General features: G+C 33.1%; 2 protein-coding genes across 8 annotated transcripts in view; one reads left to right on the top strand and one right to left on the bottom strand.

Annotated features, from left to right (window-relative positions):
* Positions 1–460, bottom strand: part of LOC108977132 (protein N-terminal glutamine amidohydrolase) — a 41384-nt gene extending 40924 nt beyond the window's left edge. For all 5 annotated transcript variants that reach the window (XM_018946690.1, XM_018946691.1, XM_018946695.1 and 2 more), the window contains exon 1: positions 164–460. The gene's annotated coding sequence lies outside the window, so the exon portion shown is untranslated. The remainder of the gene's footprint in view (positions 1–163) is intronic.
* A 10101-nt stretch (positions 461–10561) lies between these two features.
* The window catches only part of LOC108977131 (facilitated trehalose transporter Tret1), a 15779-nt gene continuing 10391 nt past the window's right edge, over positions 10562–15949 (top strand). The window contains exon 1 of one of the 3 annotated variants that reach the window (XM_018946685.1): positions 10562–10868. The gene's annotated coding sequence lies outside the window, so the exon portion shown is untranslated. Of the gene's footprint in view, positions 10873–15949 lie in introns of all 3 variants that reach the window. The other 2 variants (XM_018946686.1, XM_018946684.1) reach the window with 2 other exon arrangements.

The following is a 15949-nucleotide window of genomic DNA, read 5'->3' as shown; positions in this document are numbered from 1 at the left end:
CGCATATAAAGTGAGTTCATACCTGTTTAACCCACCCCTATGTAGTTGGTGACACTATTGCAATTCTAACAGTAAACAACGGATACGAGAGAGCATTTCATTCAAGCATATTCATTGGATGTGACTACAGAGCGTTGTACCTTTGTACATCAGGTTTACATACACTTTTCTTGATTATTCCAATGCTCGCAATTTGTTATATTTGGCAGAGAAAAAAGCGCAACTAGTTATTCAATTCCAGACGTGATTTACTCGTACGTTGAGTGAATGAAATATCAAAGTAATTCGCTCCAACTACACTTAAAACTCCATAAATTGGTTTCCAAAAACTGTGAATACTAATTAATTTATATGAATCAGTTTTAATACAACGTTTCTTTCATTTCACAAATTTACACGATAGTTAATACGCTTCACAATTGTTCACGTAGGCATTTAACAACAAACTGCGCTAAACAGCTGATGCTTATCGACGAATGTCACAACAAAACATAGTGGATGAATGCAGCAAAGAACGTATATGATATACGTTCTCTGGTAATACGTTCTGTGCAGAAAGCTGTGGAATGAAAGCATAAATTAAAAAAGCTTGCATATTTTTTGCCGTATTCACTTACTACATCAAATCTAATCGTTCATTTCAAAGCTTGCCAAAGTCGATTATTTATAACTGATTGGGGTTAAGTGAGCCAATTTTTCTTTAAAAATTATGAATTTATTTGTGAAAGTCTCAAATATCTCTGGTTAAGACATTTGAAGACTCATCAGTATTATGTTTGTTTTTGTATACATGCTATAACAGGAAAGTTCTCCTCCTTAAAACTTCGAAACCGAGTTTTTTATTGCAAAACTGTAATCCTACGAAATACAAGTATGTCCAATGAAATACAAACTTTTAGGTTAATGAGTAAACTGTTTTTATACTCTTGCAACATGTTGCCACAGAGTTGAAAGTTTTCTTCACTTAACGGTTATACGTACCACCAAAAACTAAGCGAGATAGTTATATGGTTATATACATGTGTATATGTATATATGTATGTAAATGATCGGGATGACGAGAAACTGAAATCCGAGTGTTGTCTGTCTGTCTGCCTGTCCGTACGAATAAGCTGTTACTTGAGTAGTAAATGAGATACTTATATTGATGAAACTTGGTACACATGTTCCTTGGAAAAAAACTAAGGTGTGTGGTTTGTAGATGGACGTAATCAAACTAATGCATCGTTCACAAACCGCCATTAACCGAAAAGCAAGTGCTATATCTAAGCAGTAAAATAAAAGATAAAACTCTAATTTGGCAAAGGGGATCGCAGTAGCAAGGGACACCTGTTGTTTAAAAATTTTTAAAGAGTGGGTGTGGAAGCTGTACTTTTCCCTTCCGTACTTGTTTAGACAGTTTTTGTTTAAGGAGCTGGTTTTATGTATATAAAAATATGATTGTTTTATATTAAGTTAAGGTTTTGTATTAATCTAAAAAAAAATTTAAATTTAAAAACAACTGCAGGTCGACGCAGTAGAGACTGATGAAACAATGGCTTGTCCTGGTGTGCAGGATATAAATCCTTTCCGTGACCTAAATTGAAAATTTGTGCGATATCCGTGAAGAGTAGAAGTGTAGTCAACGCACTACGAAAAAAAAAAAAAATTTCACAAAATTGTGGAGGTTTGAAAAAAAAAGTTTCGTATTTTGTAGTTCGGATTTAAAAAAAAAATTCTTTCGAAAGCTCTTCGTAGTGTGATACTACATACAATGTATAACAAAACCCTGTGTAAAATTTCATGTGAATCGGTTGAGTAGAACTTGAGATATCATGCACATGCACGTTTCTAGAAAAGTGGTTATGAGAAAAACGAGATTAAAGTCACGACGTTTTTCAGCAATCTCTAGATTCTATATAATTAGTTGTCGTCGCTTCACCAGGTTTTAGCAGCTCATAATACAGCATGCCCTTATGATCTCACCAATTAGCGAGCATTAACTTGGCGCATGATTTATCTGGTTTGCCAGGTTTCAAATATTCTTTCTTCGTTTAGGGTTCTCGTAATGGATGTATGTGTTTTCTTCACCAGTCACAATTCGTTGCAAAAATTTCGTTTTGTAATATCCAAGCAGTACTTCTGACAATCCAAATCGCACTTCAACGTATCCGGCTTTACTTCACGAGACATCTAATTTTCTTGCTTATAAACGTTCCGGCGCTATTGAGCGTTTTGAAATGGCTGCTGGAAATATTCCTCAAACTCTTCCAAAGCAAAAAACGTTAAATTTCAGCTGTGATTTTCATATTGAAGTAATGAAGAAGAACTTTGAGTGAAAAATTGCATGTTATTTACGCTTTAAGTGAATGTCATATGTCATTGTTTCGGAATATTATCGCCAGCTTAAGTGGCATTAATTGGGAAGCTATTGGTATTACCTGTCATTATTTGATCCCTTCTTTACAATGTTTTTTTGATTTTTTAGTTTCCATGGCAGCAATATTTTGTAGTGGTCTGATTTTGGCGGTTCCGACAAACCTTCTTAAGGAGAAAAGAACGTGTGCAAAATTTTGCATCGATCGCTTGCTGATCGCTTTGTAAATGTCTTGACTTTATTACGACACCTTTATATAAGAAGAAACTTATTTGGAAGAGGCTAAATCCTTTATGTTTGTGACAAACATGTGGTAACAATACCACACTACGAACAAACACCAGATAGTGACATATATGCTATGCTATACTAGCTCTTTACCTTTAAACCTGGCATTTCCTGGCATTTAACCGCCGAATCCCCAATAAGTAAGATCGGTACTTTTACGCCTTCAATGAATTTGTAATGCCTTTTAAATAGTTCGTTATTCATGTGCTACTTTTTCAAGGTACTCTATGTTGATAATTCAAAGACATTTACAATCTCTTCTATTTTAGCTTCTATTGGAGGACACGTGTCCAGCACTGTCCTTTCGAAAACGGTACTAATTTCTGTACACATCTCAAACACTATATATCCAACTGTCGTTCTACCAATTCCAATGTTCTGTACTCTACTGATGGAGCTAATGCACAAAGTCTGTTAACAATTCGCTTCGAATAACCTACAGGAGCCTTGTCTATTCGATGGACTATTTCTGTTAATTGCTAGTAGTAAATGTATTCTTACAATAATTAATTGCGAAGTCTTTACTTATTCAACAGCATCCCACTATCTTGTGATATTGCACTGATAAAAAACTTGATATTATTCCCCCTTATTTTACTCAATCATAAATATTTTTAGTTTTATATCCAGTTATAAGCAGTTTACTGACAAATCTGCACATACTTACATAAGGCCGTTCATAAACACTTCCTTATGAGCAATTGTTTATCAAATTTATAATATTTACCTTTGGTTTATTACCTTATACGCAAGATATTTGCCAACCCGCTTTAATTGTTTTGAATTACACACATAATAAAAACAAATAGTTAGAAAAACAAATAGTTATAAAAATCTTAATACAAACTCCAAGCTCAACTAGTCAGCCAACCACCATTTTTCCTTACACCGAAATATTTTTTTTACCTACCTTTTTCTCACAAAGACGTTGCTCATTTGTCGAAACTGACGATATCGGACCACCATGTCACATGTCTGTCATACATACATAGAAACTCTATATTTGACAAGATATCTTAAATTTGACATAGATCATCACCTAAAGATATAATACAATCTCAAGAAATTGCTCAGATCGGATGATTATAGCATATAGCTGTCATACAAACTGAATTGAGCTGCCATACTGTACATTAAATTCTTGTAAGGAAACTTTTGTATTTGTGAAGGGTGTTACTGCTTTGGTGTAACCAAAGTTAAAGTCTTTTTTGTTATGTGCTGAAAATTGTCTTAAGAAATGTTTCAACTAAAAAAATAGGCAAACAAATCGTTGCTCAAGAATACTATTAAAACGTTGCGCTTCAGAGAGATATTTTTTGTACTCAGTAATTCTTATTTTCGAGCGCATGGCAAATGAGTTTAATTGGAAAGCCTTCTAGCAGTTGGATCAATAAACGGATGCGCTTAATTGAGTGTCGATATGCCGGTACATACATGTGTAAATGTACTGCAGTGAAACCTGAAACTATGCAGGCGAAAATACCGGTTTACTACTGTAAAATCCTAACCGAAATCGAACTAATCTGTAAAATACTAATCCACAATTACAATATGTGTACTTAAAATGAAGTATATTGCCAAAGACCAAAGTTGTTCCATGCATAAAACGATTTTTAATTTAATTTCATAATTTCTTAAACCCAAACTAGGTCATACTAGGATTTTTTTTCTATCTATAGTTTGTCGAAAGAATATGAGACTGGTATATTTCTCAACAAAAACTGTCAATTGACATCGCATAGCGTATCGCCGTCTAAAACTTATTATCCACACATGTATCGTATTATTACAATTTATTTGATTGATTCCAGTATCATAATTTAGACACATACACACGATCATGCGAATATAAACCAAGGGCAATGTATCAAAGGGAGCAATCAATTGGTTGCGGTTCCACACTGGATAAAGATGAATGACCGCAATCTTATGTCATTCGTATATACGTATATGAACTACAGAAAACCTTTGAATGACATTCAATTTTCGACAGACAATTACAAAAAATTTTAATTCAGATTTCCAGATTTCTTTGCTGTGTATTGGTGAGCTATTCTCACTGATTTGTTTTCAATAATATGATCATGATTAGATTTAAAAGGTTTTTACAATTTACCAATAAGCTTAAAATAATTAGAAAGTAAATGCACTTACCACTTGCTTAGTTTGATTTTTTGTAAAACGGTCATATAAATCAGAAATGCGCGGACATTTAAGTCAAATTGCGACTTTTAGCAGATACGAAAAAAAAAAGTATGTAAGCGTGAGTAATAGTGTTGAAAAAGTATTGAATCACTAAAAAAGCATTGCAAATTCAAACGTGAAGCATCTGAAAACGAAGTAGTATTTTTGAGTCAGAAGAATCATCGTATTAACATCGCATGAGATCTATTAAAAAACGTTGCTTAAAAACAGCTTCGAAAAACAGTCGGTTAATTCACAATAACAAAAATTTCATACTAGGACTAGGTTTTGATCGATCAATTCGTATGACAACTATATGCTATGGTAGTCTGATTTGAACAAATTATGGAAATTGTACCGGGGTTTGGACAATAACATAGATATCTCATAAACTGAGGTACTATTTCGCATATAGACCTAAGTATGATTATGTACACACACTATATATTTTGTAGGGTCTCCATGAAGACTGTTCAGAGCATAAAAAAACCATTAAGTAATGTGTAATTGTATGCCATTATCCGTCCACAGCTTTCTCTTCTGAAAGTATCACCATATTCATGCCATTTTCAAGGACGTCTTCATGACTAGTAATCTATGTCACTTTGATGAAATTTTGAACTTCACCAGTTTACCTCAACGGTGAGAATAATAAACAGTATACGTCCCGCTCATTTGCGATTGAAAGAAAAACAAAACTGTCAATAACATTTTCATAATTTTCCTTTATCATTTCAGTTACATTTGGGTGGGAGGCGCTTTATCACTTAGAATAAGAGCTCGAATGAGGTAATTTCTTATCTTTCAAGCTCGTTTAATACATAAGTGCAAGGAACCATTCGCTTCTTAAGTTATTCTTAAAATACATATATTTCTTCAGGTGATTAATATTGCTAGTGATACTAAATCTCCAAACTAATTCACTTGTTTCCTTAATACTGCTCAAGCTTTCTAATTATTTTTCGTTCTTCAATCGCGACCATAAAATCCCAATTATTACAAAATTTCTAAACTGTTGAATTCCATTTATTTTTCTTTAAATACGAATTTTTCACGAAGTAAAATATTAATGAAAGTGTTAGTTGCGCTAAAGTGAAATAAATCCATTGGAAGCACCTCTGAACAATTAAGAATTTATTGTTCCATTTTTTTCCGGACAAAATGATGAATACTTTTGTTCATGTGTACCTTATATGTCGGATAAACTAGAGGAACCGAGGATTACTACCCGCTATTATATTCAAAAGAGTTGAGCTATATTCGAAATAGTGAATTAAGACAAGATTCCATTTTCCCCTAAGTAGATTTCTAATGAATTCTGAAGACTGAATGGAGTTATGTAAAGCACTTGTGTATATATTAATGGTAGCACGACAAATGCTCAATACTGAAAAGTTACGTTTAGAATGTCAGAGAGATCACAAAGTTCACCCCATGGAAAGTACCGTCAGACAACAAGGGGTATCTTGACGTATATATGTACGCACATCTTCAAGAATTTTTGATTCGATATACATACAGTATGCGACAAAACTATGTATACCCCATGAAAGTTGAAAAGAAAATTATTGGGGTATGTTTTCCCAGGAGTATTTCAATTTATTAAAAATCTCGGCTTTATTTGAACGGCAAGAAGATCGGTCAAGCTTGTCATCCAAATATTGTCATAAGTGCTCAATGGGGTTTAAGTCGATTTTTGTTCGAAGTATTCTTTTGCAACCCGACTTGTATGCTTAGGGTCGTTGTCCTGCTGGTATATGAAGTTATCCTGTATGCCCATTTTTAGCGTAGCTGGCTCCAAATCGGTACTTAAGATTTGGACATAAGACTCTCCCGTCATTTTACCTTCGGTCATTACGAGATTTGAGAGACCATTGTAGCTAAAACAACCCCAAATCAATACAAAACTTTTATGGTGCTTTGAACGCATTTACTCTGAAGCTTCTCGTGGCTCTTTCGCCAAACTTTTTGCCGTCCTTTAGTATTTTTAAATTCAAATTTGCTTTAATCACTCCAAATTACTTTTTTCCAAAAATTTGGTGGCAGTTTGTAACACTTTTTTGCAAACTTCAATCGTGCCTTTAAATTTTTCTTGCTTATGAACGGTTTTTTAATCTTGTAGTAGCTGGAATATCCGTCTTCTCGAATTCTTCGTTGAACTGCTCGCTCGGAAACATCTATTTGAAGGCTCTGTTTAATGAATTGGGCTGATACAGTCGGATCTTTTTTCACTTCTCTCACTATTTTTGTCTCTTCGCGCACTGTAGTTACTCTAGGGCGGCCTTTTAAAATGTTTAGTTCCAATTTTTCCGTATCCCATTCCATCTAAATGATCATGAACAATCAATTTTCGCAGGTCAACGCTTATTTCTGCAGATATTGGCATTTCACTAAATAAAATCTTTATATTATTTACCCAAACACTTTTATCGAGTATAAAATCACGAAATTTTATCTTTGTCGAGTTTATTTCTAAATATTCGCAAAAACTATTTACACAAAGAAGCACTACGCACAAATATTACCACGGTATACATAATTTTGTTGCCTGCAAAGTTCAACTGATCATCAACAAGTGCACATTCTGCAAGCAAAATAAAAGCTAACGGTAAATATCATACCGTTATTATTTGTCAACTTACAGTGTGCACTTACCGTATGTACAAATTTTTAATCGTTGAACTTTTGAAAAAAATATTCCATGAACAATATAAAATGTGCTGGGGTATACATAGTTTTGTCGGATACAGTATACCGTAGTTACCGTGTGATAATAAACCAACAAGGTAAATCAAATAGACGGAAATAAATAAATAGAGATAAAAACAGACGTTATGTCACTTCACTTTTTGCATTGAATTCAATTGTGTTGTTGTTTTCACATACATAGAGATTTACATCTTTCCCAATTGAACAGAAAAGTGACGAAATAAATACCGAAAATTATGCGAAAAAGTTATCCTTATTCAAAAATACCCGGTACTTTATTTATTACAACATTTCACGATTATGTTAAATTATAGAGAAACAACAACTGAGATTATTTGAACTGCATTTTAGAATTATTTTATAGCCATATTAACTAACTATATGTGATTCAAAGAATTTCTGTTTTTTTGCAGCTTAGATCGCAATACACTGTTATTTATAAATGACTACCAGTTTCCATTGAAGTACCGTTAAGAAATGTCTAATTCCGTTATCTTATTTAAGTAATTGTGCGATACGAGTATATTATATGTGTATATAGAAGATACTCGTAGATAATGCATTTAATATTTAACAAGTGGTGCAATTTCAGTGGAAGTGCATCGAGCGTCGACGCTAATTCTTGACACATTTTCTTTTCACTAATTTTATTAAAAATTATTATTATAAATATTATTATCGTGCAAGCTTGTGATTAAGATACAATTCATTAAGTACTCAAAACAATAAGTAAAACAATATTCATAATTTTAACACAATGCTCAAATATGACAAATACATTAAATGCCATTTTTATCAATGCCTGAACAGTTCAGGCTGAAAAGTTCTTATAATTCTAAACAAAAAAAATGAAATTCGAACTCCTAATCTATCTGCTTCGAAAAAACTTAAATTTGAGTAAAATTATATGGTATATATGTATATACATATGTTCTCAAAAATAACTATAATATGTACTATATGTAGAAATTTCATTATATTTCTTTACATTATTTCGACAAAGTTAAGACGATTTCAAGGTAGGGAGAAAATATTTGTAAGGCATGTACATATTTTCATATAAAAACCAGGACAACTAACTACAAAATACTTGGATTTAACTAAGTCGACTTTCGTCGAACACCAATTTTTTTCTATACCCTTGTATTTTTTCTTTAACATTTTTAAAGTTCATTATTAAATTCGGAGTAAAGGTTGGAAATGATAATTTTATTTTACTTTATTTTAGTTTTTATATATCGAAAATTTCTAGTTGAGTCGTCCTAAGGGTAATATGTTTGAAGCATAAGTTATATTTTAATTTTCGTAGTATAAAAATTAGTGCTCAATATAAAATGTGGACTTAAATTTGCGGTTATTTTAATCAAACCAGAATTAGTAGTGATTTTTATAATGTTATATTAATCCGAAAGCACAATTTTAATTAAATTGCTACTACAAATAGATCAGTTTTTCGCATTGAAGCATATTCCAACTTGCACTGCTTTTAATATGCACATATGTAACTATATACATATATGTACGGCAAAATAGTGTTTAAGCACTAATAAATATTAAGCATATCCCCTTTCTGAAAGTATACACTGACCACTCATGAACTTTAATGCTTTTATATATTCAGCTGATGTAGGCTTATCGCACGGCTGAAAGAGAATTCCCTAAAGTCCAACAACCACTGAACTTATTAAACATTTCACTGTGATAGCCACGAAAAGTTTGGCACAACAACAAACCGACTCCAATGCCGTTAAAAACGTCTCCAAAGGAAGACGCAATTAATGGAAGGATTTGTGTTAAGGAACTCCACGGATATAAAGAAGGTAAATTACGGTATTGCTGTATCCTCAAGAACTGAGAGAAGATGCATAGTCCAGCGAAAGCCTCTTGTTTCAAAAAAATTAAACGCTTACTCTCGCAAGAGAGCACAGTGGGAACCAGTCAGTTTTTGGAAGCCAATGATTCGAAATTTTAAAGGGATCAATATGAACAGCATACTTGAGAACCATGTAATACCTTTCTCTGAGGACAATTAGAATTTAAAGTGGATTTTATGCGAGATAACGATCGAAAACATAATTCACGTCTCGTGAAGAGTTCCTTAGAAAACAAAAAAAAAAAAGAAAAGAAATATGTTTTGAAGTGGCTAGCTTAGTCTACTAATCTCAATTCAATAAAAATTCGAAAACCGAAGAACCTAGAAGAAGGAAAAAAGACTTGCAATGTAATTCGAAGAAACGATGCAATATTTTAGTTGAATTAAGTAGCAAATATACATAAGTTATAGAAAATAGGGTATTTTCAAGGTAGGTAGTTTAAAACTTTTCACCTAATTATCGAAATAAAATGGATTTTCAGATTGATTCAAAACCAGTGCGCTAAATTTGTGACCATCACTGCAATATACCCTTTGTTTACCAAACAATGGGAGAATGTTCACCTCAACCCTATCGCTGATGGCACGCGAATAAACGGGCTCCAACCAAATGCCTGCAATCGCAAACGATAACCTCGTCTTGCTCCCCGAGAGCTGAAATTACAAGAATGCAGATAAGCATGCAAGTCTTTCCGAATGATTTTTGACTTCGCAACAACACAGAGATATATACAAAGTTAGCGGCGATCCTACCAACACTAATCGGACACAATACTCTAATAGTATAAAATGCTCCGCTCCATTCATGATAACAAATACTCACAGTTGATTTCGTTGCGATTCCGCTTGACCAATTTTGCGTTTCTTTACTCTTTATAGTGTTCCTTTGTGACGGTTGTGATAGCGCAAAAGCAAGAGCACTAATCGATAGATGTTGACGACGCCACTCCAAAGCTTTGTTATTGTGTGCGTCTCATAATCTCAAAGTGCGGTGCAATGCCGTGAGAAATCTGACATTCTTTTTTGTTAAATAGGTTTTTATGGTCATCGGATAGCCCATCACTGCTAAACAAGCCTTTAGATTAGTTGAGCGCGCTAATGATCGAGTAGTGGCGAAGGCAGCGGCTCACAGAGGCATTTGAATGTCGCTTTAACGCTTAGCTATGCGACATTTGTGCTTTAGTCGGCTGGCGTAACTGCTTCAAATCGGACCGTCTGACTTAAAACGGATATTTCGTCGGTACAACCATTCAGTACAACCGTTTAGTGCAGTCGGTAGTGAAAGCGTTCGAATGAACTGCCTTATTGTTGGGTTCATATAGTAAATGTGCCAAACTTGAACTTCAAAAGTGTGGAGAACAGCTGTTCGCTTGTCGCTTTCAGCTAACTTTACTGGAAAAACCAGTTTTTGAATTTTTCAACTCGGATCACGGCGATCGTAACCGTACCAACTCCGAAGTATGTACGTATATACAATTGGTGTTGTGAACTACCAGTGCTTTATTTTTACTTCTTTATTGTCGTATTCTCTTTCTTTTAATATTGGACAGTCTTGTCTTGAAGTTGCTTATCCAGTTTTGATGTTCCGCGTTGGTTTTAATCAGGTGCAATACAGTTCACATATATACATATGTACATTTTGATTTCAATAATAGAAAAACAATAATGAATTTGTGCTCAACGACCCAAACAACTGATAAACTTTTCCAAATATATTAAAATTTTACAGATGTATGAGTAGATGTATGATTGAGACTATCTACTTAATCGTAACCGATTTTACCAAATGCGGCTGTTATAATAAGTCATTATATCGCTATCAGAGTTCGCGTTGACAAGTGAGCATTTCTCCAAGGAATTCGACTATGGCGATCATCCCTTAATTTGAATAATTCAGTTTAATGCATGTATGTCATATACCTATTATATACATATGTATTTAGTAGATATCAAACGTTTTAAAATTACAACAAAGCATTTAGATCCCTCAGATCCCGTTCCGAAACGATTCAGTGGACTTGTGGTTTCAAACACCCCCAAATTATGTAATATTTTTAAGACGCACCACATGAAGAGCCTTTCAGAGTTTTCTAAAATCTATATATATAAAAGAAAGTTGTTGTTAGTTACACCATTTATAATTCAAGAACGGCTGAACCGATTTGGTTGAAAATTGGTGGGGAGTAATCAGGGTAAGGACATAGGCTACTTTTCATTTATTTATGTTAGAATCCAATACAAAAACTATATTTCAAATCAAAAGCATTTGTTAAAAATTCAAGTTTGTAGAAATCATTTGAATATCTGCTGACAATTTTAAGCAGATTCTTCATAAAAAATAATTAAATGCAACCAAATATGCAGTGAAATAGGTTATAACTGTCTCAGTAATCAGTTATTGAGTATGTATTGTACCACGTGCATACCAAAATACTGATGTCATAACCTTTCAAGTCGTCTTTTTCGTCTTTCCACACCTAAGAACCGGTTCATCATGTGCAGCAGGAATAAAGGGATGTTCAACTTATTCCAGTGTGAGAGCGCCTCAAAATAAGCGTTTTTTATAACATTTTCCATTATGGCCAGATCGAACAAAATAACAATTTTTGGGAATTTTAAATTAAAACACCCAACATTTAGTACGAATAACAATTACTATATAGTGGTTATTTATTATATGGATAAACTATTTAAATCTTTTTAAAGTAAATTAGAACAACTGACTTTTGACCTTTGAATATCCAATAAAAGGATTTAAGCTTATTAGCTCTCAATCATTAAATGTTTTTAATCATTTTCCATTGATAATAATACTATGATGCTTCAAATTACAAAACGTTTCATCAAATACCTTTAAATTTCACAAATTTATTTAATTTTCGTTGTTTTACATTTTTTATAAGTGGTCTTGAACGATGCAACAAATCCCTCCATTTACATATTTTTTTGGTAAGATTTCAATCTGACCATCGCTCGTTTCCAATTGATAAACGTCAAAACCTACTGAACTCGATTAGCTGTCAAAGTTCAGTAGGTTTTGACATTTAACAGTTGCTCTCTCACTGGAAGGAGTTAAACATCTCTTTATCTCTGATGTGCAGTCCACTAGAGTAACTGTCGATTGGACTCCAGTGGGATATGATGGAGCTATGTTTCTATCACCGAAAAAAATTCGGCTTCATTCTGATTAGAGAGCACTCAAGCACTTCTCAGAATCAATTATTCGTTGTTATTGTTGGATTATGAACTTACGAAGCACCCACTTTGCAAAGAGCTCTCACCTCTTTAAGCTTAGCAAATATCTTTTCATCGGTGGATTTCTCTGAGCCCAAATTCAACAGTATTTTCCTCCAAAAAGCAATGATTAACACTCGAAATGCTCTATGATCCATTTTTTTGTAAACTAACACAAGTTGCTTCACAGAAATGATACATCTCATTAACTAATAATTATAATCCAACTAATAGAAATCATATAGATGGTAGTAGTAGTATTGTCTATATATCAGCCACAGTGAAGCGTGGACGAGTCCTCTAGTTTTACATAAAATAAAAACGAACTCTACAAATATACTCGAAGTTTAACAAAGTTGTGGTCTAACTACTACGTATTCATGGATACATGATAAATACTCTGGATTTTTATTACCCCTATTAATATTTGATAAATGATAAATAGAATAGATTTCATAGATATTGTTTGGGAGCATTCTTTTACCCTCAACAGGGTATATTAAGTTTGTCACGAAGTTTGTAACACCCAGAAGGAAGGGTCGGATACCTTATAAAGTATATATATAAATTATCAGTATGTTGAGCTGAGTCGATTTAGCCATGTCCGTCTGTCCGTCTGTCAATATATATACGAACTAGTCCCTCAGTTTTAAGATATCGTTTTGAAATTTTGCAAACGACATTTTCTCTTCAAGAAGATGCTCCTTTGTGGAACTGCCGATATCGGACCATTATAACATATAGCTGCCATACAAACTGAATGATCGGAATCAAGTTCTTGTATGGAAAACTTTCACATTTGACAAGATATATTCACGAAATTTGGTATATTGTTCAGATCGGTTAACTATAGCATATAGCTGCCATTCAAACTGAATGATCGAAATCAAATGCTTGCATGGAGAACTTTCTCATTTGACGATATATCTTATCTGCTTAGGGTAACAATATAATCTCCAAAAAAATTATTCAGAACGAATTACTATAACATATAGCTTCCATACAAACTGAACACATAGTTACACAGAAATGCACCTATGAAGGATATTTGGCTTCTCTGCAACCGAAGTTAACGTTTTTTATTGTTTTTAAATAATAACGGTTTTCGTGGAATTGTATATAAGTTTTACTAACGAGATTGTCGAAATAGTTCACTGAAATAGAATTAAGCAATTTGCTGGAATTATAAATAGAATAATATGATACATTGCTTCAGTTTCGTTGATTTATACTCCAAACTAAAATTAATATTATACAAAAACAAATTTATTTACATGTATGTTGTTTACATAATTTGAGGGCTTTTGACGTCAATGCAATTGTATTCTCAAGAAGGTCGCTTAGATTGATAACAGCCGATTTTATGCACATATTATATAAACAAAAGAAACAACTGCAATGTGTTTGATACAAAAACTACTGATAATGACCTAATTGGAAAACTCTAACGCTTTAATCGGGATTTAAAAGTATTTTAAATGTTCACTTCGTGTACGAAAATGTTCACTATGCGTAGGTACAATGATCAAAGTAAAATTTGGGATATAAGTAAAAATAAATCTAAAATTTCATAACATGACTCAGAGATTGTGCGCCGGACTCGGCAATTTTTGTTAGTTATTTTCATCACCCAGACTAAATAAAATCAGGAATTGGCATGCTTTTGAGTTGTCATACCCTTAACGTCTAACAGTAATGCTGTAATGACTTAAAAGAGTAAATTGAACCATTTTCGCTAGTAAAATTTAATACGGTTTAATGCTAACTTGCCCTTTCCTTCGGGTATTCCGATATATTTCGATGGTTGCATTATTTGTAACAAGTGTGAATATTCTTCCGCTCCGGTTTGGAGACCGCTTTTGATGTGTTGACTAAGTTCACCACAAAACTTGAACTAATCTAGAGCTCATCTTAAGCGCTTGCGTCACATAAACTGCATCCGTTCTCGTTCATAGACTGAAAAAAGTTTTGTATTTGTATCAGTTTCAATTCATATTCACAAACATATATCATTAAATTATTTATATGTAAATATACATAGATACCTAAACACATAAGAATTAATTACTCTTAGTTAGTTAATTCAATACAATTTTATAAAACCCACTTCTAATCGTGATACTTTTCTAATACTAGTACTGTGTCAAAATTAGCATAAAGCGGCCAGAAAGGAAATTAAATTAGTGTCTTAATTAACGTCTTTGATATCTGGTCCAGCCTTTTAATAGGAAAGTATAATTGATTTAAATCGGTTTTTGTTTAATAAATGCGATATGAATATAATTTATAGAAACACTTGTGCGGTTAAATATGAAACTAGAATGAATTATTAGAGTTTATGATGTCTCCGACAGCGATTTCAAGGCTGTTAAGAAGGAGATGTAGCGGCCGCAATGGCGAAACTTTCAGTAGCGAATCGGTCCTGACCAACTTCAGCACTTTAAGCAATTTGAAGAATCTAATGCAATCCTGAAGAAATTTGCAATTCTGGGGTGCTTGAATTAAAATCCTATAGGTACTCATAACTAGAAATTGTAGCGAATAAAGTATACTAAGTAGTGTGATAAAATCCCTCCAATCGAGTTTGTGCAACTTTTCCAGCTTTTTGTTGTTTTTGATAACAATAATATTTACTTTTAAACTAAGAACGTCTACAAATTTAATGAAAAAGTACTTACACATAATCTCAGATAAAACAACCTTATGTCAGCAGTGTTCTAACTGTACAAATATAAATATGTATGTATGTAGGTATATTTACAGTTAACTATTTTATATTTCCCATGCAAATATTTGCATTTAATATGCGCATTCTCTTAGTCGCTGAAGTAACAAAGTGCAAACTTATAAATGTGTTGACTATTATAGCTCAGATAACTTGACCTCTATCAACGTTACGTTGTGAAGCGCTGATAACAAATAAGCAGATTGGTGAATGCTAGTATTTGCCACGCTTGCTTTGACTGCGTTGACATGAGGACTCTTTTGTTGCCAAACCCCGTTTTTTTTTTTTGTAAAGAGGACGACGGAAAAAGACAAAAGAACCGTGTCGCTTCTGCTTGTGCGGCTCGGTTTCTGTTCTTATGCGTAACAGTTCATTACAATCTATCTATGCAATTTGGCATTCCTTTACATAATGAAATTCTTTCCATGGTTGCGATTGTGCTCGGCTTCAAATTAATATTAATAGTTTATTTGAAATTTCAATACTCTTGCAACCAGTTGTTAAAGAGCATTATAGTTTTCTTCACCTACTTCGTATCACCTAAAGCCAATGGAGATGGATATAGAATTATATATATATA

Source organism: Bactrocera latifrons, unplaced genomic scaffold, assembly GCF_001853355.1.
Source record: "Bactrocera latifrons isolate USDA-ARS-PBARC rearing strain unplaced genomic scaffold, ASM185335v1 scaffold_84, whole genome shotgun sequence".
Taxonomy (NCBI): Eukaryota; Metazoa; Arthropoda; class Insecta; order Diptera; family Tephritidae; genus Bactrocera; species Bactrocera latifrons.
The sequence above is the reverse complement of the archived record's forward strand: the minus strand, read 5'-3'. Positions and strand labels throughout refer to the sequence as shown.